Here is a 24278-nt window from a genome sequence, read left to right on the forward strand (position 1 = left end):
GAGCAGGGTCAGGAAGCATCCCACAGTACCCAGAGCCTCTGCGTGGTGCAAGCTGTGCATCCCAACATCACATCTCAGACTGTACAGATCAGATGGCCCAAAGCCTGCCAGACAGCAGAGTGGCATAGATTTGATGAGGGCGTAGACCTAGTGCTGGAAATAGTGGCCAAAGGTGGTGTGGAGAGGAGATTGCAGATAATGACAACAGTGATCATAACTGTGGCAGCAGAAAGATTTGGTGCTGAGGAAGAGAAGCGGGCCATATGTTAAAAACAACAGAGCCACCAAAATCCACAACATCCGGAAAGAACTCAAGGTGCTCAAGCAACAACATAAATTGGCAAACCATGAGGAAAGGGCACCACTGGAAGAACTGCGTGTGATGCTGAGGAAAAGGCTCACAACTCTGAGAAGAGCGGAGCAACATCGGAGGCGCAGGAGAGAAAGAGCACAGAAAAGATCTGCATTTACCGGTAACCCATTTCAGTTCACCAAACAGCTGCTGGGTCAGAAGAGAAGCAGAAAGCTGTCCTGCACAAAGGAACAGATGGACCATTCAGTAACCCGGACAGAGAAGTTGAACTGGGAGACTGTGAGGCCCTCACCGCCCCTGCAGATCCAACAGAGGCTTTCGACCTTCAAGAGCCTCTCTTCAAGGAGGTTCAGCAAGTAGTCCACAGGGGACTGTCTTGTCTCCCTTTCTCTTCACCATTTACACCTTGGACTTCAACTCCTGCACAGAGTCTTGTCATCTTCAGAAGTTTTCAGATGACTCTGCCATAGTTGGATGCATCAGCAAGGGAGATGAGGCTGAGCACAGGGTTACGGTAGGAAACTTTGTCACATGGTGTGAGCAGAATTATCTGCAGCTTAATGTGAAAAAGACTAAGGAGCTGGTGGTAGACCTGAGGAGAGCTAAGGTACTGGTGACCCCTGTTTCCATCCAGGGGGTCAGTGTGGACATAGTGGAGGATTACGAATACCTGGGGATCTGAATTGACAATAAACTGGACTGGTCAAAGAACACTGAGGCTGTCTACAAGAAGGATCAGAGCCGTCTCTATTTCCTGAGGAGACTGAGGTCCGATAACATCTGCCAGACGATGCTGAGGATGTTCTACGAGTCTGTGGTGGCCAGTGCTATCATGTTTGCTGTTGTGTGCTGGGGCAGCAGGCTGAGGGTAGCAGACACCAACAGAATCAACAAACTCATTCGTAAGGCCAGTGATGTTGTGGGGATGGAACTGGACTCTCTCACGGTGGTGTCTGAAAAGAGGATGCTGTCCAAGTTGCATGCCATCTTGGACAATGTCTCCCATCCACTACATAATGTACTGGTTGGGCACAGGAGTACATTCAGCTAGAGACTCATTCCACCGAGATGCAACACAGAGCATCATAGGAAGTCATTCCTGCCTGTGGCCATCAAACTTTACAACTCCTCCCTTGAAGGGTCAGACACCCTGAGCCGATAGGCTGGTCCTGGACTTATTTCATAATTTACTGGCATAATTTACATATTACTAGTTAACTATTTATGGTTCTATTACTATTTATTATTTATGGAGCAACTGTAACGAAAACCAATTTCTCCTGGGATTAATAAAGTATGACTATGACTAGTCAAGAAAGCCAGAGCTGGCTCAGCTCCTGGTCTGAGTGGCTCCACCTACAACATCTACAAACGCTGCCCCGGCCTCTCTGGCGGCTGTGGAGAATCCTCAAGGTCGTCTGGGAGAGAGGCAAAGTGCCCAAGCAATGGAAGTATGCAAACAGAGTGTGGGTTCCAAAAGAAGAGAACTCCGAGAATATCAGCCAGTTTAGGATAATATCCTTGCTGAGTGTTGAAAGGAAGATCTTCATCGTGGTGGCAAAGCGCCTAACAGAGTACTTCCTGAGGGACAATTACATCCACACCTCCATCCAGAAGGGTGGTGTTCCAAGGGTACCCGCTGCTTGGAGCACACTGGAGTCATCACACAGCTCCTGAGAGAGGCCAGAGAGAATAAGGGTAACTTAGTGGTTTCGTGGTTGGATTTGTCCAATGCCTATGGGTCAATCCCCCACAAGGTTGTTGAAGATGCTCTGGAGAGGCACCATGTTCCTGAAGGATTCAGAGGCCTCCTGATGGACTACTACAATGAGTTCCACCTGAGAGTCTCAACAGGGCCAATAACATCAGACTGGTGCAGGCTGAAGATTGGCATCATCACAGGCTGCACCATCTCAGTCATCCTTTTCACCCTGGCAATGAACATGCTGGTAAAATCTGCAGAGCCAGAGTGTCGAGGCCCAAAATCAAGATCTGGGACCCGCCAACCACCAATACGAGCCTTCATGGATGATCTGACTATCACTACGGAGTCAGTGCCTGGTGCTAATTGGATTCTTAAGGGGCTGGGAGTTTGATGAGGTGGACAAAGATGTCCTTTAAGCCTGCAAAATCAAGATCTATAGTGCTGAAGAAGGGGAGAGTACAGGGGAAATTTTGTTTCTCTGTTGAGGACATTCCAATTCCTACCATCACAGAGAACTCTGTTAAAAGTCTTGGAAAGATGTTCGATGCAACACTCAGAGATAAGGCAGCAATAAGATACACCTGTGGTTTGAACAATGGTTGGGAGAGGTTGACAGGACTGGCCTTCCAGGGCGGTTTAAGGCATGGATTTACCAGCACTGTACACTACCCAGAATCCTCTGACCACTGCTTCTCCATGAGTTTCCAATTTCCACTGTTGCTGAATTGGAGAGAGTAGTCAGCCGGTTCCTGCGAAGATGGCTGGGTTTACCAAGGAACATCAGTGGCATCGCTCTGTACAGGAATAACTGCAAATTGAGGCTCCCCTTGAAATCCATCGAGGAGGAGTCCAAGGTTTTGCGAGCAAGAGAGGACCTGCAGTTCTGGGAATCTTCAGATCCAAAGGTTGCCGGAGCAAGAGTGGCAGTGAGAACTGGAAGAAAGCGGAGAGCAGAAGCTGCAGTGGAAGAAGCTGAGGCGCGACTGCGCCACAAAGTGCTGGTGGGGGCAGTCGTCAAGGGAAGAGTTGGACTTGGAAGCCTTGAAGTCCCCCATTTTGACAAAGTACAAGGGAAAGAGCGACGAGAACTGGTCCAGAATGAAGTAAGGGCAGCTGTGCAGGAGGAGAGGACCAGCAGAGCAGTGGCAATGAAACAGCAAGAATCCTGGACCAAATGGGAGCAGGTGATCGAGCGAAAGATCACGTGGAACGATCTCTGGAAGGTGGATCCACACCGCATCAAGTTCCTTATCCAGGCTGTTTATGACGTCCTTCCTAGTCCATCCAACCTGCACTGCTGGGGCCTTGCAGAACGACCAGCTTGCCCCCTCTCTGAGAAGACTGGTACGCTAGAGCATATTCTGAGCTGCTGCCCGAGAGCTCTTGCCGATGGCCGTTATCAATGGCGGCATGACCAGGTCCTCCGGACAATTGCCGAGACAATCTGCAGCACCCTTAACATCTGCCGGAAAACAAGTCCGGTCAAGAATACCATCTGCTTTGTCAAAGAGGGGGAAAGACCAACAGAACACCAGAAAGCAACTGGGTTGCTCTTCACTGCGCAGGACTGGAAGCTAAAAGCAGACCTGGGAAAACAGCTGCAGTTTCCTCCCCACATCACAGAGACTACATTGCGGCCCGGCATTGTGTTGTGGTCCAACTCATCGAAGCATGTTCTTACGCTTGAGCTTACCGTGCCATGGAAAGAACGCGTGGAGGAGGTCTACGAACGGAAAAGAGCCAAGTATGAAGATCTGAAGAACAACTGCCAAAGATGAGGCTGGAGAGCAAAGTGTTGGCCCATGGAGGTCAGGTGTCGTGGCTTTGCAGGCCAGTCGCTCTGCAGAGTATACACTGCACTTGGAATCACGGGAGAGAGAAGAAGGAGAGTCATTTCTACCACCACAGATGCAGCAGAGAAAGTGTCAAGATGGCTGGATAAAGAGGGCAGATCGGTGGGTTGCTGCTAGGGCACAGGCCGGGGTCTGATCAACCCCAGTCGGGTCGCCTGGGCAAGGGTGTATAATGTTGAAAGACCCGAAACACCTGACGACCCCAGGTAACATCACTGATGATGTGTCCTGGCTTAGCATCATGCAGATGTTTCTGTAAGAATTCTAAATGCTTAAATTTGTTTCCTTATTTCATTGTACTTAACCTTTGAAATGACATACTGTATTCTGCCCCTGGTCTTTGAGATTAAGAGCCCTAGCTCATAAAATTATATCATTTATCGCAAAGTCAAATGGTAATGATGACCCTGCATAAAATTTTAATGAAGTTTGAGTTCTGTATAGCACTAGGCTCCATAAAATTGAGGCTTGAGAGAAGGTATACTGTGAATTCATATAACTTTCCAAGATTTTAAAAGATCTAATCTACCCACTTCCACAGGCAAGAATATTGAATTCTACGATATCTTGCATATGGCTTTTGTGGGTCTGTCTGCAGTGGTCATTTATCATGGTTAACTCATTTTTTAGTACCTTCATTGATGATCGCCAAGACATTGCACTCTAGACATCTGTACTTATGGAGTGTGGCGCAGAACTGTAAAACATTCGAGCCAAATGCAGGTACACCCGACTCATCATTGATTTCCAGGTTTGTGCCCTCAACTGGAAAATCTAACACTGCTCTTAAAAAAGATTAGCAAAAGTAAGTGATTGTTTTTCCTCTGCTTTCTTTCATGTGATTTTATTATTTTGACTAACTTACATAAATTAATTGTAGTTTAGGATAACTTACTTTGTTTTCAGTTCTGATTTAATAGATTTTAATTTCTTAAATTATTTCATTTTTTTCCTAAATGTTTCTGATTATTGAAAAGATAAAGGAACTGCATTAGCTTTCAGAAGGCCAACTAGGGCAACCTAATCCCTAGTCAATGCTAGTGGACAGCTACAATTCACAGGCAGTCGCAGTGGTGTCACCTTGAATTCACTGGCCACCCCGCACAATGGTTGATGCAGATGTGGAGCTAGCCCGGGGTATGGGGGTGACTGCAAGGCAAATTCTGGGACCCAGCTGTGACCTGGCCCAGTGGAGTAGAGATCCACCATGAAGTTGTCCGTGAGTTTACAGCCAGAAACGTTGTCAGTGTACGGATTGAGCTTTCATTAACGTTCAGACGGTGAAAGCAAATGGAAAACAATACCAAGGAGTAACTCCTAACAGTCAAAACGGATCTAGTGTTTGCCCAGCATATATGATGAATAAACTCTTCTCTGGCTTCTAGCTGGGTACAGGTATGGACTTTAACTGACATTAGAGTTTGTCATCAAAACATTGGTTAAAATTGATACCTGTACCCAGCTGGAAGCCCAAGAAGAGCTTATTCATCCTAACAGATAATTCAATACCGGATATTCTTTCTTCTCACCTCACAAATCAGGCAGAAAGCAACAAATTTCTCAAAATACTGTATATCAGTGACATTAGACCAGATTATGATCCTGATAAGAAATACAAAAGCATGAAAGCACGTACAGTACCTCCAGTCTCAGGACAGCTTCTATCCTGTTGTTATCAGACTCTTGAATGGACCTAATTCAATGGAGATGGGGAAGAATTTCTTTCGCCAGAGTGATGAATCTGTGGAATTCAGCTGTGGAGTTCAAGTCAATGATTATATTTAAGGTGAGGTTAATAAGTTCTTGATTGGTCAGGGCATGAATTTACGAAGGGGAAATCATGCTTGACTAATCTTCTGGAATTCTTTAGGAATGTAACTATGAAAATGGGCATGGGAAAGCCGGTGGATGTAGTGTACCTGGACTTTCAGAAAGCCTTTGATAAGGTCCCACATAGGAGGTTAGTGTGCAAAATTAGAGCACATGGTATTGGGGTAGGGTACTGACATGGATAGAAAATTGGTTGGCAGACAGGAAACAAAGAGTAGGGATTAATGGGTCCTTTCAGAATGGCAGGCAGTGACTAGTGGGGTACCGCAAGGCTTGGTGCAGGGACTGCAGCTACTTATAATAGACATTAATGATTTAGATGAAGGGATTAAAAGTAACATTAGCAAATTTGCAGATGATACAAAGCTGGGTGGCAGTGTGAAATGTGAGGAGGATGTTATGAGAATGCAGGGTGACTTGGACAGGCTGGGTGAGTGGGCAGATGCATGACAGATGCAGTTTAATGTGGATAAATGTGAGGTTATCCACTTTGGTGGTAAGAACAGGAAGGCAGATTATTATCTAAATGGAGTCAAGTTAGGAAAAGGGGAAGCACAATGAGATCTAGGTGTTCTTGTACATCAGTCCCTGAAAGTAAGCATGCAGGTACAGCAGGCAGTGAAGAAAACTAATGGCATGCTGGCCTTCTTAACAAGGGGAGTTGAGTATAGGAGCAAAGAGGTCCTTCTGCGGTTTTACAGGGCCCTGGTGAGACCACACCTGGAGTATTGCGTACAGTTTTGGTCTCCAAATTTGAGGAAGGACATTCTAGCTATTGAGGGAGTGCAGTGTAGGTTTACGAGGTTAATTCCTGAGATGGGGGGACTGTCATATGTTGAAAGGTTGGAGCGACTGGGGTTGTATACACTGGAATTAAGAAGGATAAGAGGGGATCTGATTGAAACATATAAGATTATTAAGGGATTGGACATGCTAGAGGCAGGAAACATGTTCCTGATGTTGGGGCAGTCCAGAACCAGAGGCCACAGTTTAAGAATAAGGGGTAGACAATTTAGAACGGAGTTGAGGAAAAACTTTTTCACACAGAGGGTTGTGGTTCTGTGGAATGCTCTGCCTCAGAAGGCAGTGGAGGCCAATTCTCTTGATACTTTCAAAAAAGAGTTAGATAGAGCTCTTAAAGATAGTGGAGTGACGGGGTATGGGGGCGAAGGCAGGAAAAGGGTACTGATTGTGGATGATCAGCCATGATCACAGTGAATGGCGGTGCTGGCTCGAAGGGCTGAATGGCCTACTCCTGCACCTATTGTCTACTGTCTATTGAAGGGATATGGTGAGAAGGCAGGAGATTGGGGACAAGAGTGAAAGTGGATAGGCCATGATGAAATGGAGGAGCAGATTCAATGGTCCAAATGGCATAATTCTGCTCCTATATCTTATGGTCTTATGATATAATGTATGATGATGTGGACCTGACCTCACCATCCACCTTGTTATGACCTTCCACTTCATTATTTACCTGCACTGCACTTTTTCTGTAGCTTTTACACTTTATTCTGTATTGGTATTGTTTTACCTCTTTTTACCTCTTTCTACCTCAATGCACTGTGTCTGGATTTGATGTGGATGAACAGTATGCAAGACAAGCATTTCACTGTGTCTTGGTACATGAGATAATAACAAACCAATACCAATACCATACACCTTCCAGGCCTGGATAAAGAAGACCTAGGTGTAGTCGAGTAGTAACTGTTCTTGGAAGTGAGAACCCAATGAAGAAAGAGTCTTGGATGTCTGTGATCCCCAGAAATGCACTCTTGCTGTGTGGAGATCAAAGTGTGTGTTTAAATCATTCTTCAGCTCAATTCCTCAGCTCTCTATCATGATGAAGGAAGTTCAAAGTAAAATTATTACCAAAGTATGTATTGTATATGTCACTATATACAACCCTGAGATTTACTTTCCTGTGGGATACTGAATAAATCCAATAACCATAATAGAATCAATGAAAGATCACACCCAACAAGGCAGACGACAAACATACAAAAGACAACAAACTATGTAAATACAAAAGAAAAGAAAGAAATAATAATAACAAATAAATAAGCAATAAATATCAAGAACATGAGACCAGAGGTCCTTAAAAGTGTGTCCATAGGTTGTGGCAAGTTCAGTGATGGGACAAGTGAAGTTGAGTGAAGTTCTCCTCTCTGGTTCAAGAGCCTGATAGCTGAGGGGTAATAACTGTTTCTGAACCTGGTGGTGTGAGTCTTGAGCTCCTGCACTTTCTTCTTGATGGCAGCAGCGAGAAGAGAGCATGTACTGGGTGATGGGGTCCCTGATGATGGATGCTGCTTTCCTGCGACAATGCTTCTGTTGTGTCTGTGCACAACAACATATCAATTAAATAAGAGCACACACATGGGAGACAGCTCTAAAGGTAAAAAGTGGCATCAAATCAGTAGAAAGATGTGACATAGGATCAGAAGATAATGAATCTTTGTGGGTTGAGTTAAGAAACAGCAAGGGTAAAAGGATCCCGATGGCAGTTATATAAAGGTCCCCAAACAGTACCTGGGATATGGACCACAGATTACAATGGAAAATAGAAAAAGGCGTGTAAAAAAGGCAATGTTATGATAGACATGGTAGATTTTAATATGCAGGGCGATTGGGAAAATCAAGTTGGTAATGGATCTCAAGAGAGAAAGTTTGTTGAATGCCTATGAGATGGCTTGTTAGAGCAGTTTGTTGTTGAGCCTACAAGGGGATCAGCTATATTGGATTGGGTGTTATGTAATGAACCAGAGGCAATTAAGGAGCTTAAGGTAAAAGAACCCTTAGGAGACACTGATCACAATATGTTTGAGTTCAGCTTGAAACTTGATAGGAAGAAAGAAAAGTCTGATGTAGCAATATTTCAGTGGAGCAAACAAATTTCAAATGAAAAGAGGGGATCTCACTGAAACCTTTCAAATGTTGAAAGGCCTAGGCAGTGGATGTGGAAAGCGTGTTTCCCATGGTGAGGGAGTCTAGGACAAGAGGGTCTAGCCTCAGAATAGAGGGGCATCCATTCAAAACAGAGGTGCGGAGAAATTTCTTTAGCCAGAAGGGGTGACCGACAGCAGTGGAGACCAGGTCATTGGGTGTATTTAAGGCAGAGATTGAAAGATTCTTGATTGGACATGGTGTCAAAGGTTACGGGGAGAAAGCCGGGGAGAGGAGCTGAGGACGGGATAAAGGATCAGCCATGACTGGATGGTGGAGCAAACTCGATGGGCCAAATGGCCTAATTCAGCTTCTTTGTCTTATGATCTATGGTCTTTAACTGGTGTATTCATATTGCAACAAGGGAAAGAGAGAGCAATGCATATACATAGACAACAGATCAATATGCAGGCACAGACAACAGATCAATACTTAGTGCTAAGGGGGGCGGCGTACAAAACATTTAATTTCCCTTTCATCACCCATATTCCAAATAAATATGCTTACGCAATAACAGTCTACACTAACTTCACAGTTCTAAACATTCAGACTTTTGGCTGGCGCTCTGTTTCTTTCAGGATAGCGCATCTGGACCAGTGGAGCGGCATCAGGTTTGGGAAGTTTCTTGTCAACAATCATATTCTCGTCATGCCTCTGGACCTGTTGAGTGCCATCAGCTTTGGTAGGTGTCTTGTCTATGACAACATTCTCTGTTTCTGCTGTCATGTTGCTGGAAGTGACATCATCACTGGGAGGTAAGTCCAGTGATTATAATGTGTCCGGCTCGTTGGATGCAATCGACTCGGGTGTGTTCTTTGGTTGAGCATTCTGTCTCTGGTCCACATGACGTCTCCATGTCTGATCTCAACATCCACTGCGTACATCAGTGGTCTGATTCTTGTAGCTATCCTACCTGGTGTCTTCTCAGTAATCACATGCTAGAACTTCTTGTCCAGTCTCAAAACTCTCTGCTGCATCACTTGGCAACTGGATGAACTGTTTATTCTGCACTTACCTCCATAGGTCTGGTTTCAGGACGTCTATGCAAGATCTCAGATTCCTGTTCATGAACAGCATTGCAGGTGTTTGATATGTCATTGCGTGAACAGAGTTCCAATAGACAAAAAGGAAGTTGTCCACCTTGTGCTGTAGAGAAATATCTTTCTTGTCCATCACTTTAATGGACTTCTTGAAGGTTTGAATGAACCTTTCAGCGAACCCATTCATTGCTGGGTGGTAAGGAGCTGACTTGAGATGTCTGACGCCATTTTTCTTCATGAACGGTCGGAATTCTTCTGACATGTATTGTGGTCCGTTGTCACTCACAATTTGTTTTGGTAAGCCGCTTCTGGCGAAGATAGTCCTCAGAGCGGATACAGTCTTTGTTGAGGTGTTTGACTTCAGTGGTAGAACATCCGGCCACTTTGAACGAGCATCCACAGCAATCAGAAACCTGGAGTCCAAGGGAGGCCCAGCAAAGTCAATATCTACTCCTTGCCATGGTGATAGCGGCCACTCCCACAGATGTAACAGTACATGTGGGGGTGCATTTTGATCTTTTTGGCAACCCAAACAGCTTTTGGCTAAGCTTTCAATTGGTTGATCTATTCCTGGCCACCACATGTTGCCCTGGGCAAGGCTCTTCATCCTGACTGTACCCAGCTTCATGCAGATTCTCTAAAACTCTGGTGGGCAGTTTAGAGAGAACCACAATACGAGATCCACGCATCAGCATTCTTAGACATACTAACAGTTGGTCTTATCTCACTAAGAACTCTGAAAACATAGGGTTACCATGAGCTGGCTATCATTGCATGGTGATTTCACAGACTTTTGACAATGTCGGGTCATTCCTGGTTTCCCTCTGTATTTCGGAATTTGTTACCAACAACTGGTCCACCAATGCAGTGTGGAACACTTCTGCTGGGTCTGAGTATGAAGACTTTCCTTCATCAGTTGTCAACAGTGAAATATATGACAAGCCATCAGTGTTGCTGTGTTGTTTGGTACCCTTGAATTCTATGTCATAAGAGTGCGATCCTAGGAACTGGCTAGCAGTCGTCACTGGGATTCCCTTCCTGGGATTGAAAATGGACACAATGGGCTGGTGACCTGTCACTAGTGTAAACTTTTGTCCATAGAGGTAGTGGTGGAACTTCTTTATTCAACATACTAGACTAAAGGCCTCTCAGTCAATCAGTTGAGTGTTGATTGTGAGGGACTTCCTGCTTGACTCCGCAATCTCCATTTACAGATAGGCTTATGACAAGTCAATCTTTGAAAACTTCTCCCCACCTACCAAAGATGAAAAAAAAACTGTCTTCTATTCATGGCAGGGGATACCGCGCAGTATGTAGCATTGGGTTGATGCTCACTTTGAAATCCCCACATATGTGAACAGCTCTGACCTTGTCTTTCTTGATCACCAGGACAATGGGCGTGGCCCAATCTCTCCACTCAAACTTGGAAAGAATTCCAGATGCCTCCAATCCCCAAAGTTCAGCATCCACTTTAGGACGTAGTGCATAAGGCATTGGATGCGCTTTATTTAATCTTGGTGTTGCTGCTTTACTCAATTCTATTCTGGCCTTCATGTCTTTGAGTTTACCAGTCCCCTCTCAAACACATTCTTCGGCAGGACTCAGGAAGGGTTTTGGCCCAAAATGTCAACTGTACTCTTTTCCATAGATGCTGCCAGGCCTGCTGAGTTCCTCCAGCATTTTGTGCGTGTTGCTTGGATTTCCAGCACCTGCAGATTTTCTCTTGTTTGTGATTGGATTACTACACTGCAAAGTCTCTTCCAGGGATGCCTACCCTGAAGATGGTTGTATCTTCCAGTCCTGCCGAAGGGTTTCGGCCTGAAATGTCAACTGTATGTTTTTCCATAGATGCTGCCTGGCCTGCAGAGTTCCTCCAGCATTTTGTGAGTGTTGCTTGGATTTCCAGCAACAGCAGATTTTCTCTTGTTTGTATATGCTACTTGCCCTTCTTTTTAATTTATTTTAATGGAAGTTACTATCTCAATCAGGAGAAAATCCTTTGAGAATCAGAATATCAACTGGAAGAGGCTGAGAATAGAGTAATAAACTACTCTGCCATATACTCAGATCCCTGGGGGAAAAAGCCTCAAAATCTCTTTCACAAGGTACAAATTTCCCAATAGTGTGTCCTTTCCTTCATTGCAATAATCATTCTCAATAAGCAATTTGTTTCATTTTTGTTCTGGTCTGATGTTTCAGCAACCAGGAATGTACGTTGGGAATACAAGAATTGTGCAGGCCAAGCATCTTAGTGCAGGAATATTAAGAGTCTAGAAATTGTAGGACCCATTGGGCTCCAGCTGAGTTCCTTCATGCTCACCAACAGAATCACTTATTTGTAAATTTTGGCTTTGTGTGCTTTTTTTGTTAATGAAATGTCAGAATATGCTCTCCACTCCAATAAAATCATTGCAGAACATTTTGTTTTTGATTCAGCTTTTAGATTAAATACAAATCCAATGTATTAACTTTATTTTTAAGTGGTTTAATTTGATGTTCCCACCAACTGATCCAAGTTTTTTTGTCCAGTTTGTACTCGAATGTATTTCTTTATTTTCCTGTAAATCCCTGCATAAAAATGAAGCTCAAGGTAGTATATGGTAATATATAACTTTGATAATAAATTTGTCTTTGACTTTGAAATGTACTTCAGAAAATCTGAAGATTTGTCACAATATGCATGTCATATTGTACTGTTCATTGGGGTTTTTTTGGAATGAATCTATTGCACTGGTATTATTGGCTTTAACTGAGAAGGAAAGAAAATTGCTGTGTCAAAATGAAGACTAGTTAATTACGCAGCAAATTAGTCACTAGTGAACATTAGGGCTGCAGCTTCTGTCAGTCAAGGGAGTATGCTGTTCAATTACTTAATAAGAAAAAACAAATCAAGAGAGGATGATGACCAATGACCCGAGCAGAGTCAGTGACTCTACCTAATGTATGGAAAAAAGAAACATTTTGTAATAAGTAATGATTCCTTATTTTGTAACTTTGCTGCTGCTGTTCAATATGAAATTTGAAGGAGACAACCAACCCAATGACTGACATTTTGACATAAAATTTTCTCAAAGATTTTAGTACTTGAACAGTTCTTGTTCAGTTATCTCTCTGTGTTGTTTATCCCAACTCTTCAAGTCCACCTAGATTCCAACAGAGTCTCAAGCGCTCACTTTGGCTGACTACTTGGAGGCAAAAGGCAGCAAAGAAAACACTTGAAAACAGTAAAAGCTGTAAGCTCACAGGTGAGGGAACATGGGGTGGAGAAAGAAAGAGTTATCAATTCAGATCAATGAAATGACCTGAAACAAGTCATTAACATAAAACATTAACCCATTTTCTCTCTGCACACAAGTGCCCAACCTGAACATTTCCAGCATTTACTGACTTCTAGCCTCTGCAGCTTTTAGAAACAAAACATTCTGGTCTGGTTGTCAGATGGCTCAAAAGGTATTGTAAATTCTCAGTAGGAGAGTGGTAGGTTGAAGCTGCATTTCAATGAATAGAGTACATGAACTACATTGACATTTCAGCAGATACTACACTGACTTTTAAAACATGAACGAAGTCTTCATATCAGGCAAGGTCAGATTTGTACCACACAGACATTTTGAAGAATATCTGGACCATAAAGCTTGGCACCGTGCAGTTCAGTTGTTCTTTGCCCACAAAGGAGTTTTCACATGATATAGTCAGGGCATTGCAATTTAAGAATATAGGGACAGCAGTTGGCCATTCAGCATCTCAAATTTATTCTACCATTCTACTGCAATATTGCTAATTTGTACCTCACCTACATTAGCCTACGTTCAATCATATCTCATCAATATTTTCAACTAATCATAATTTAATCACTCGAGGAGGATGCTAAGAGGATGCAGGGTGACTTGGATAGGTTAGGTGAGTGGGAAAATTCATGTCAGATGCAATTTAATGTGGATAAATGTGAAGTTATCCACTTTGGTGGCAAAAACAGGAAAACAGATTATTATCTGAATGGTGGCCGATTAGGAAAAGGGGAGGTGCAACGAGACCTGGGTGTCATTATACACCAGTCATTGAAAGTGGGCATGCAGGTACAGCAGGCGGTGAAAAAGGCGAAGGGTATGCTGGCATTTATAGCGAGAGGATTCGCGTACAGGAGCAGGGAGGTACTACTGCAGTTGAACAAGGCCTTGGTGAGACCACACCTGGAGTATTGTGTGCAGTTTTGGTCTCCTAATCTGAGGAAAGACATCCTTGCCATAGAGGGAGTACAAAGAAGGTTCACCAGATTGATTCCTGGGATGGCAGGACTTTCATATGATGAAAGACTGGATGAACTAGGCTTATACTCGTTGGAATTTAGAAGATTGAGGGGGGATCTTATTGAAACGTATAAAATCCTAAAGGGATTGGACAGGCTAGATGCAGGAAGATTGTTCCCGATGTTGGGGAAGTCCAGAACAAGGGGTCACAGTTTGAGGATAAAGGGGAAGCCTTTTAGGATCGAGATGAGGAAAAACTTCTTCACACAGAGAGTGGTGAATCTGTGGAATTCTCTGCCACAGGAAACAGTTGAGGCCAGTTCATTGGCTATATTTAAGAGGGAGTTAGATATGGCCCTTGGGGCTAAAGGGATCAGGGGGTATGGAGAGAAGGCAGGTACAGGGTTCTGAGTTGGATGATCAGCCATGATCATACTGAATGGCGGTGCAGGCTCGAAGGGCCGAATGGCCTACTCCTGCACCTATTTTCTATGTTTCTATGACACTTTTCAAAATATGACTTGCATTTCCTTGTGTACAGAAACTAGATAAATCACCTTATTTAAGATAGCTAATAAGATAATAGTATATACACAGCAAATATAAACTAATACTCGATGGATGTATTAAGAACATGAATGTATCATCTTAAAATTAGTTCAGAGTTCAAAATAAATCTATTGTCAAAGTAAGTATATGTCACCATTTATTACCTTGAGATTAATTTCATTGTAGGCATTTACAGAAAAATAAAGTAATACAATAGATTTCATGAAAAACTATACAGGTTTTCAGCATTTAGGATATGGACTTGGATTATGGACTTCTTTTTCATTCTAAAAGTTTTTTTATATTCTCTGTTTTTTTTTTCATTTGATTTTTCTCTTTTTGTGTGTGGGGGAGAGGGATTTGGGGATCAGTGTGCCTGCTCCATTTTTGTTTATTTTTTGTGTGGGGAGGGGGATTTTGGGGTTGATGATCATGCTGCCATTCTTTTCTTCCTTAGTTCTGTGCCATCTGAAGAAGAAGAATTTCAGATCTGTATACTTTGACAATAAATTAATCTTTGAACCTTTGAACAAAGACTGACAACCAGTTTGCAAAAGAAGCCAAATTGTGTAAGTAAGTAAGTAAGTAAATAGATAGATAAATTCGTACATAAATTAGAACCATACCATTAAGGAAAACAGCAGAAGTTGTGAAGCAGTTCAGCTGGAACTCACCATCACTTTCTTAAAGGCATTTAGGGATAGGCAATAACTGCTCAGATTCCCATGTTACTGAAAATGATGTTTAGAAAAAAACCCTCCCATTTTTATAATCAGACTAATTAACCTTTGTTGCAATTCCTTTATCACTACCATATTCTTTCTTACCTGTAAACAATGCAGATTCATTGGGCCCCTTTATTACTGGAGCATGACATCTCCAATCTCACTGAAACCTCTGTGCATCCCTTGACAGTCCATACTGCCAACCCACTTGGTATCATCAGCAAAGTTGGATAGTTTTCACTTAAGTCCTGATACAAATCATTGATGTGGGTTGTGTATAACTGCGCCCTGCACTGATCTTTGCAGTACCGCATTTGCCATAACCCCCCAAACCATTTACTTTCTGCTTCTTAACAAAATTCGAAATCCATGGCAGTATAGGGTCTCGGCCTGAAATGTTGACTGTACCTCTTCCTAGAGATGCTGCCTGGCCTGCTGCGTTCACCAGCAACTTTGATGTGTGTTGCAGTATAATACTCCCTAACTCTGTGCACTTTAATTTTGTTTAATGAAAAAAATAAATTGAACATTTTACCTACTAATCTTCAGCCTACTAGTCTGTGTTTCTCTGTTTTCACATCCAGGAAGACTGGAGCTGTATTTGCTAGCTTCCGATTTTTGGAAACTTTCTAGCATTAATGGAATTTTGGAATGACAGTCACTGGATGTATTTTTTCTGTGACGTCCTTTAAAACGTAGGATGTAGGTCTTGGGAATTCACTGTATATCATTCCCAGTGATTTCAGAGTGTCTGTTTTGTTTTCACTAACATGCATTTCTTTGAGCTTATTAATTGCTTAATCTGTAGTTTTTCATTTCCTCTAGGGTAATTTTTGATACTCTTCTGCCTATCGTCAGCCTTTCTCATCCACCTGGATCTGTCTATCGCTTATCAGCTCTTACTCTCCACACTTTATCACTGACTATCTCTCCTCTATTAGTACGGACGAAGGCTTTCGACATGAAGTGCTAACAATTTATTTCTCGCTTTGAACGCTGTCTGACTCCCTGAGCTCCTCCAGCTTTTTGTGTGCTGCTCCAGATTCCAGCAACCTCCTGTGACTGCATGTACTTCCCTTAAATGCTCCAGTTTCCCACATCCCAGAGATGTCCAAGTTGATAGATTAATTGATTGTTGTAAAGTGCCCCCCAATATGTAAATGTGTGGTACAAATCTGGAGGAAGATTTTGAAAATGTGGTGGGAATAAAACGAGACTCATGTAAGTAATTGCCGAGATTTAGTGGGCTGAAAGGCCTGTTTAGAGATCCATGACTATACTACTCAGTATAATCTAAACATCTCTTCTTTAAATTTGTGTTCTAGATGTCTTGAAATAAAGACCAACATATCATGAACATCTGTTTTCGATTTTGAAAATGTGAGCCAATGAAATTGGCAGAGTCACAACTAGCTTATAAGTAAGGCCTTCACTCCCTTTCCATTTTCACAAAGTCTTTAAAATTTGCCACTCTTGCTAAGAATTCTGTAGTATATCAATCAAGGTAGTTGTATCTTAGACTCAAATGAACAAAGAACAATGCCAGTTTTATAAAGAGTTTTCATTTTCTTTGCTTGAGAAAGAACTTGGATCAGCATGTGTTAGATTAACAGTGCCAAAATGAATCACCAATACTCAACTACATCATTCCAAAGCATGGTTATTTTGCTGTTAAGAATTAGTGCAAACTGTGTCAAATATAGCAGGAAAAATAAGGAATTCAGCTTCAGTTGGTATTCAGCAAACACAGCATTGATGAAACTGTTCAGAGCAAGATATAAGACTGTGATGTTGCTGATGTGAGTTTCAATGAGTCAATAGTCTGAAGAATCGATTAACCACACGGGGAACACAAGCAATACTGACAACATGGATAGAATACAAAGCAATGAATCAGGTAGCATAAAATGAGATATATAGTGGATTCCGGTTAACTGGACCATCGTTTTCTTGGGGCAGCCACTTATTTGAGACAATTCTTAAAGAACAAAAACAAATCGAGAAAATAGCCAGGATTCTCCTCTTTATGATATGCTATGGGATGCTATGCTGCTTAAATGGGGCAGGAGGCAGTCAGTCAAGTGCACTTCGACACTAATTAGACACTACACCGTGCTTAGAGAAGAATGGCATTATGCAAAGGACATCAAGGAACATCCCAAAAAATGAAAACGTGAAGGTAAGGATCCAGGTGTTGAAGAAGCCCTCAAACAATGGTTTTCTATTGTAACTGCACAAGGTGTGCATGTCAGTGGACCAATGTTAAAAAAAAATGTTGGAGGAGCTAGCTAAGAAGCAGGGTCATGAAGATTTTATAGCAACAGATAGTTGGTTGTCTCAATGGAAGTGCAGGCACCACATTAAGAAAGCACATGACAAGAAGGGTAGTGCAGATGCATATGTGCAGAAACGTGGAAATCAGTTAAATAGTATATCAATCATAAACAAGAGAAAATCTGCAGATGCCGGAAATCCAAGCAACACACACAAAATACTGGAGGAACGCAGCAAGCCAGGCAACCTCTATGGAAAACAGTACAGTCAACGTTTCAGGCCGTCATCCGTACTCTTTTCCATAGATGCTGCCTGGCCTGCTGAGTTCTTTCGGCATTTTGTGTGTGTGTGTGTGTGTGTGTGTGTGTGTGTGTTAAATGGTATACCAAGCAGTAGTAAATCAAGGCAATTGGACTTACTGCGTTGCCACTCACCTGAGAGGCTTCTTCAGATCTAATCCATGGTGGGTAGTTTTCCAGTTTACAAACTCTGTGAGTTGTTTAAAGGTATAGCAATCACATGAGGGTCATTAAGAGACATAGAGGTAATGAGAGGGTCAATAGTCTTATCTTTGCATGAATGGAGGTTTGAAATGTTCTGGAGACACCAGGACATAGATGTTAGGACTGTATTGTAAGTAGTTTTAAGTGATGTCATACCCCACCCCGCAGTTCAGGGATGGGTTTTCTAGTTTGAAAAAAATGGCTTCTTTAACCCCTCTTTCAAACCACCTGTCCTCCCTGTCCAAAATGTGCCCATTGTTATCATCAAAGGAGTGTCCCTTGTCCTTTAGGTGTAGATGTACAACTGAGTCTTGACCTGAGGCATTAGCCCTCCTATATTGGGCCATCCGTTTCTGAAGTGGTTGTTTTGTCTCACCAATATACGGACCTGGCAGTTCTCATTGCATTGGGAGCGAAGCGATGATGGCACTTAACGGCAACTGCTTTGCTTGCATCTCCGGAAACAGCTCTATTTCTATCTCTTTTTTTCTTTTTCAAGGTTCCTTTAAAGACCCTGATCTTGAGTTACACTCTGACTTCGGTTTTTTGTGGGAATGGGACTCACTCTCAAGGCCTCACTCCGGCCACTTTTTTTATATCCCAAGGACACGGCCTGGAAGACCAGTGTGCCTTCAGGGTGCTGGATTTTCGTGGCTCTGGAGATGGGCTGATTCAAGGCCGGTGCACCTGACTGAGGCATCACGGGAGAATATGGGATATCGGGAGCAGCGGGTTAGATGCCGTGGGCTGTGTGTCAAGAGACCTGAGCTCTCTGGGCATAGAGCTTGAAAAAGGCAACGCAATGGACTTTTAACATCATAAATCAGTGACTTGTTTGTTCTCTCTTGCTGTGAAATGGGAACACCTCTATTTCCCTTATTAAGGAGAGAGAGAGAGAGAGAGAGAGATCCTGTGGTATGTCAAATTACTGGATGAATGAGTAGACTTTGGGGTACTGCAAGTCAGTGTGTTTATTGATGCTTTGCTGCATGCTTGAGTGCTCGGTGGGGGACAAGTGTCGTTGCCTTGCTCCTGCTTGTGTGTGAGGGAGGAGACCGGGGGGAAGGGCTGCACTTTGGGGTTCTAACATTTACCTGTCACTCATTCTTTGGGGCAGTCCTCTGCTTTCGTAGATGTTTGTGATGAAGAAGAATTTCAGGATGTATATTGTATACATTTCTCTGACATTAAATGTACCTATTGAAATCTATTGAAACCTATTGTACAATATTCCTCTGTTTATGTTTGGGTGTAAGATCCTTGAGATGGACCAGTTTCTGTCGGAGTGTGTTTGTAGGTATATTGTTTGATATACAATGCTATGGATGACTGAGAACCTTCAGAGACATACAGTTAAATTGTAGTTTGTCTTCTTTAATACCTTTTTAACTATTTCCATGAAACTTTGGATAATTGAGGCAGCCACTTAATTGGGTCAAAACACGTTGGTCCCGATGTGTCCCAATTAACCAGATTCCACTGTATTTACATACTTGTTAATTTTCCGTTACTGTTTCTGAGACAACAGGGAGAGAATGTAGTATATAAACATTGGCTATAAACAATATTTAATTGCATTAAAGTTATTATTTCTTGTCCTCTCTGGAATACAGAAGTATCTTATAGAAAGTTGCGGAAAGACATTCTGTGAGAAGCCTATGGATAAAGATGACAGATCATGTTTTGAGATTCTTGTGCCTCGTGAATCAACTGAAGCCATGTGAAGATGGACTTCATTGGGTGTGAGAAATGGACAAGAAGACACATGTTGTGTGATCACCAAGCTGCATGACTGGAGAAATCATCCAATCGTCTGCACTACAGCTCGCTGTTAATGTGGTCACATGCAGTTATATGGCAAATATGCCTTATTCTTATATAGTTGTTGCCTGCCATCTAGTGTTTAAGTAATCTCAGAAATTGTATGTAATCCTGTTACTCTTGATATTCATATACGTTTCAAAACTGTAAGCTTTTTGATTTACAGTAAGACTTGGATGCAAAGCCATCATTTCCAATTAACACAAGACTTAAGGAGACTTGATCCATTGCAAGTTGCCTGGAGCTGAAATAGGTCAGTAGTGGACACAATCTCCATGGACAAGCTCATCTCTGGAGCATCTGGACAGTGAATACACCTACATTAGTCTATTGTAGAATCATTACATCTCTGCTTTCACTAATACCATAATTTCAAGCAAACGCATCATCAAATTCAACAACTCACTCTGCAAATGCACTCTTGACTTCCTGGCCAACAGACCACAATCAGAAGGATAGAAAGCAACACCTCTCCTTCCTGTACTCTAACTCATCATCATTTGAGATCCAAGCCTGGTATCATCTGCAGACTTGTATGTAGATGGAATTAGAGTAGAATCTGGCCACGCAGTCATGAGTGCACTGTGCTGAGTATATTCCCCATACTACACATGCATGACTGCCTAACCAGATTCTGCTCTAACAAGGAAATGGAGAGCTTAGTCATGACAACAACCTTTTCATCAATATCGGCAAAACAAAAGAATTGGTCACTGACTTCAGGAAATGGGGTGGTGCACACATTCCTGTCTACGTTAACAGAGCTTGTTGTGTTTGATATTGAGGGATAGTGCAGAGCCCTCACCAGCAGGCCAGCCTTGCAGGATACTCAACTGCCAGACGAGGTGGTAAATGCGGGTTCTTTTTTAACATTTAAGAATAAATTGGACAGATACATGGATGGGAGGTGTATGGAGGGATATGGTCTATGTGCAGGTCAGTGGGACTAGGCAGAAAATGGTTCAGCACAGCCAAGAAGGGCCAAAGGGCCTGTTTCTGTGCTGTAGTTTTTCTATGGTTTCTATGGTTTTTCAATGAACTTCATTGATAACGCTGCGTGTACAATATGTGAACTCTTCTCACGTGGGAGTGGCTAACCGAGTGGCCTAGGAATAACACAAATAATTACCATTACCATTACCAAGAAAGACTGGATTAACTGGGCTTGTACTCGTTGGAATTTAGAAGATTGAGGGGGGATCTGATTGAAACGTATAAAATCCTAAAGGGATTGGACAGGCTAGATGCAGGAAGATTGTTCCAGATGTTGGGGAAGTCCAGAACGAGGGGTCACAGTTTGAGGATAAGGGGGAAGCCTTTTAGGACCGAGATTAGGAAAAACTTCTTCACACAGAGAGTGGTGAATCTGTGGAATTCTCTGCTACAGGAAACAGTTGAGGCCAGTTCATTGGCTATACTTAAGAGGGAGTTAGATATGGCCCTTGTGGCTACGGGGATCGGGGGTATGGAGGGAAGGCTGGTGCAGGGTTCTGAGTTGGATGATCAGCCATGATCATACTGAATGGCAGTACAGGCTCGAAGGGCCGAATGGCCTACTTCTGCACCTATTTTCTATGTTTCTATGTTTCTATCTCCCATTCTTGAAAAAAGAGGAATGCACTTCTTGTCTATAGAACTGCATTGAAATTATAGTCACTGAAATTGAGTGATTCTGTTCACTTTGCCCACAGCACATGACTTATAAAATAGAATTGCCAGGATTATCTCTCTCCCTCTCTCCCTCACTCTCTCTCTCCCTCTCTCTTTCTCCCTCTCTCTCTCTCTCTTCCCCTTCTCTCCCTCTTTCCCTCTGTCCCTCTCTCTCCCTCCTTTTTTTGCCAATTCCTTTTTTTAAGAACAGTCTCATTTTGTGAAATGTTTTCAACATTAGAACTCTTTTTTTATAAGACACTAAATATAACAGAGGTTAGGATAGATGACCTGAACACCCAGGAAAAGTGAGATAATTATTCTGCCTTTTTAGTCACCTACCCTAAGCTATTAGGGTATGAAGTATATCTCTGTAATGGGACAAGTAAAAAGCCCAACCTACTATAGGTTCCTGGAAGTGTTGGAGGGGTGGAGATTCCTGAACAGGTGTGTCCACCTCAGGTAGGTGGTCCTGGTCATAAGGAGCAGGCCACTCTATTTCTTTCCCTATCTTTTGTTGCACCTGATTTCACCTTGTGGTGCTCTGATCACAAATGATTGTGGTGCATGCTGCTGGACTATTGTTCCCTTGGTAGATTGGTCTGAAACCCAAACAGCTTTACCACTCCTGAGCAGCAACAAAGGTTTTGCTCCATAAATGAGATCACGTATGCTCTTCATTTTCTCACGCTGTGTTGTCTCAAAACTTCTCACTTTGTCTGAGTCCGCTAAGTGAGGTTGGAGAAGGGAAGGAATAACAGGCAGGCTTGTTCTCTGTCTCTGACCCATTGACAGCTCTGATGGACTGTAGACATTTACAAGAGGCATGGAGCGATAAGCTGGCAGTGTTTTGTAGGGGTCCTTTGCCTTCAGTAGGAGACTCTTAACAGTTTGCTCTGCTCTTTCTGTTGCTCCATTTGCCTGTGGGTACTGTGGACTGCTTGTCTGGTGTTTGAACTCATAGTCCCTAGCAAAGGCTTTGAATCCTGAGCAGCTGAATTGTGGACCATTGTCTGACAAGTGTCCCTGGTATTCCATGGTGAACGAATGCAGCTTTCAGGCGCTGTATAACTGCTCTGAGGGTGTAGAGGACAGCCTGGACACCTCAACATTGCCTGAGTAGTAATCCACAGTCAGGAGATATTTGTCTTTTTTCACTTAGAAAATGTCTGTGCCTGCAATTTGCCATGGAACGTCTGGGAATTCTGTGGGAGAGAGAGGTTCAGCATGATTTTTGTGTAGTTTTATGCATGTTTCACATTATTTTACATAACCTCCCAGCTTTGTGCTCAGACCAGACCACCACATGGATTGCTGATCTTTTAGGTGACATTTTTGATGTCTTTATGTCCTTGCTGGATTTGACAAATGATTTTGGTGTGCATTGAAGCAGGAATGAAGTGTGTGGAGTCCTTTAGCAGCAAACCATCAATGGTGAGTGTCACAAACAAGAGAAAATCTGCAGATGCTGGGAATCCAAGCAACACACACAAAATCCAGGAGGAACTCAGCATCTATGGAAAGAAGAACAGTCGACGTTTTGGGCTGAATCCCTCTGTCATTGTCCCGTCTGGCAATACCCCATCTTGCTATTACCTCCTTGATGAGGTCTTAATCCCCTCGTCTGATTTCCAATTGTTCCCAGTTTTCATTAATTACAGCACACCTGCTTTCCATCAGCGAACTGGGAATAAGAACCCTGGCGTCACTGTCATGTTTCACCAGTTCGTTGGTCTATTCTAGTGTGTGTAAACCTTGTTTCCTGACTCCTTAGGACTGTCAGTTCTAAGCTCCGCACCATTCCCAGGATAATCTATGTAAACCTTGTCTCCGTGTAAAGATTCTCCTGAATACCTGTTCCATGTTCGCGGCTGCGCTAACGCCTCACAACCCTGTCTCCGTGCCTGTGTCCTGCCCTTGGGTTCGTCCCCAGCCACATCCTTGCAACAGAACGAACTGGCCAGAATGAACCCAGTGAACACGGACCCCGTGCAATAGGCCCTCGCCAGCCAGGGCTACCGACTGGGCGCCCATGACCAACTGCTCAGAGAGGTCACGGAAAACCTTCGTGCGCTGTTCATGAATGTAAGGAAGGTCAGTGAGCAGGTTGACCGGGTATCCTCTTCCCTTACTCCGTCCCTTCCAGGAACCCCGTCTGACCAAACCGCACAGCCTGGGATGGCTACGCCCCTTGGGTCAGCAACACATCCTCTTGAGCGCTGTATGTACCTGAACCGGAGCCCTACGCTGGGGACCTAGGGAAGTGCCGGGCCTTCTTATTACAATGCTCCTTGGTCTTTGAGCAACAGCCATGTACGTACACCTCGGACAGATCAAAAATTGCGTACATCACGGGGCTGTTACGAGGGGATGCCTTGGCATGGGCCACCACGATCTGAGACAACCAAACAAAGGTCTGTTCCTCCTTCTCCTCCTTCGTTTCCGTAATGAGGAGGTCTTTGAACAGCCCATTCGCGGTAAGGACACCGCTAAGCGTTTGCTAACTCTCTATCAGGGTTCGCGAAGCGTAGCAAAATACTCCATCGAGTTCCGAACATTAGCATCTGACTCTGGGTGGAATGACGAGGCACTACGGGAAGTGTTTGGACAGGGCCTCTCAGATAAGAGAAAAGATGAACTGGCAGCGAAGGATGATACGGACAGCCTGGACTCTCTGACCTCTCTAGCCACCAGGCTCGATAATCAACCTCAAGAGCGTCTGAGAGAAAAGGCCAGTCGCCCCGCTCCTCAGGTCAGCCCACGTCCCACCTTACCACCTTCAGCCGGTCTCCCTTCCCCGGCCGCTCCAAGTATAGCTCCTG

At 43.4% G+C, this 24278-nt stretch overlaps 1 pseudogene; it reads left to right on the forward strand.

The window, feature by feature from the left end:
* Positions 1 to 198: 198 nt before the first annotated feature.
* Positions 199 to 23715, forward strand: LOC134349212 (uncharacterized; annotated as a pseudogene).
* The last annotated feature ends 563 nt before the right edge of the window (positions 23716 to 24278 follow it).

Source organism: Mobula hypostoma, chromosome 1 (assembly GCF_963921235.1).
Source record: "Mobula hypostoma chromosome 1, sMobHyp1.1, whole genome shotgun sequence".
NCBI lineage: Eukaryota > Metazoa > Chordata > Chondrichthyes > Myliobatiformes > Myliobatidae > Mobula > Mobula hypostoma.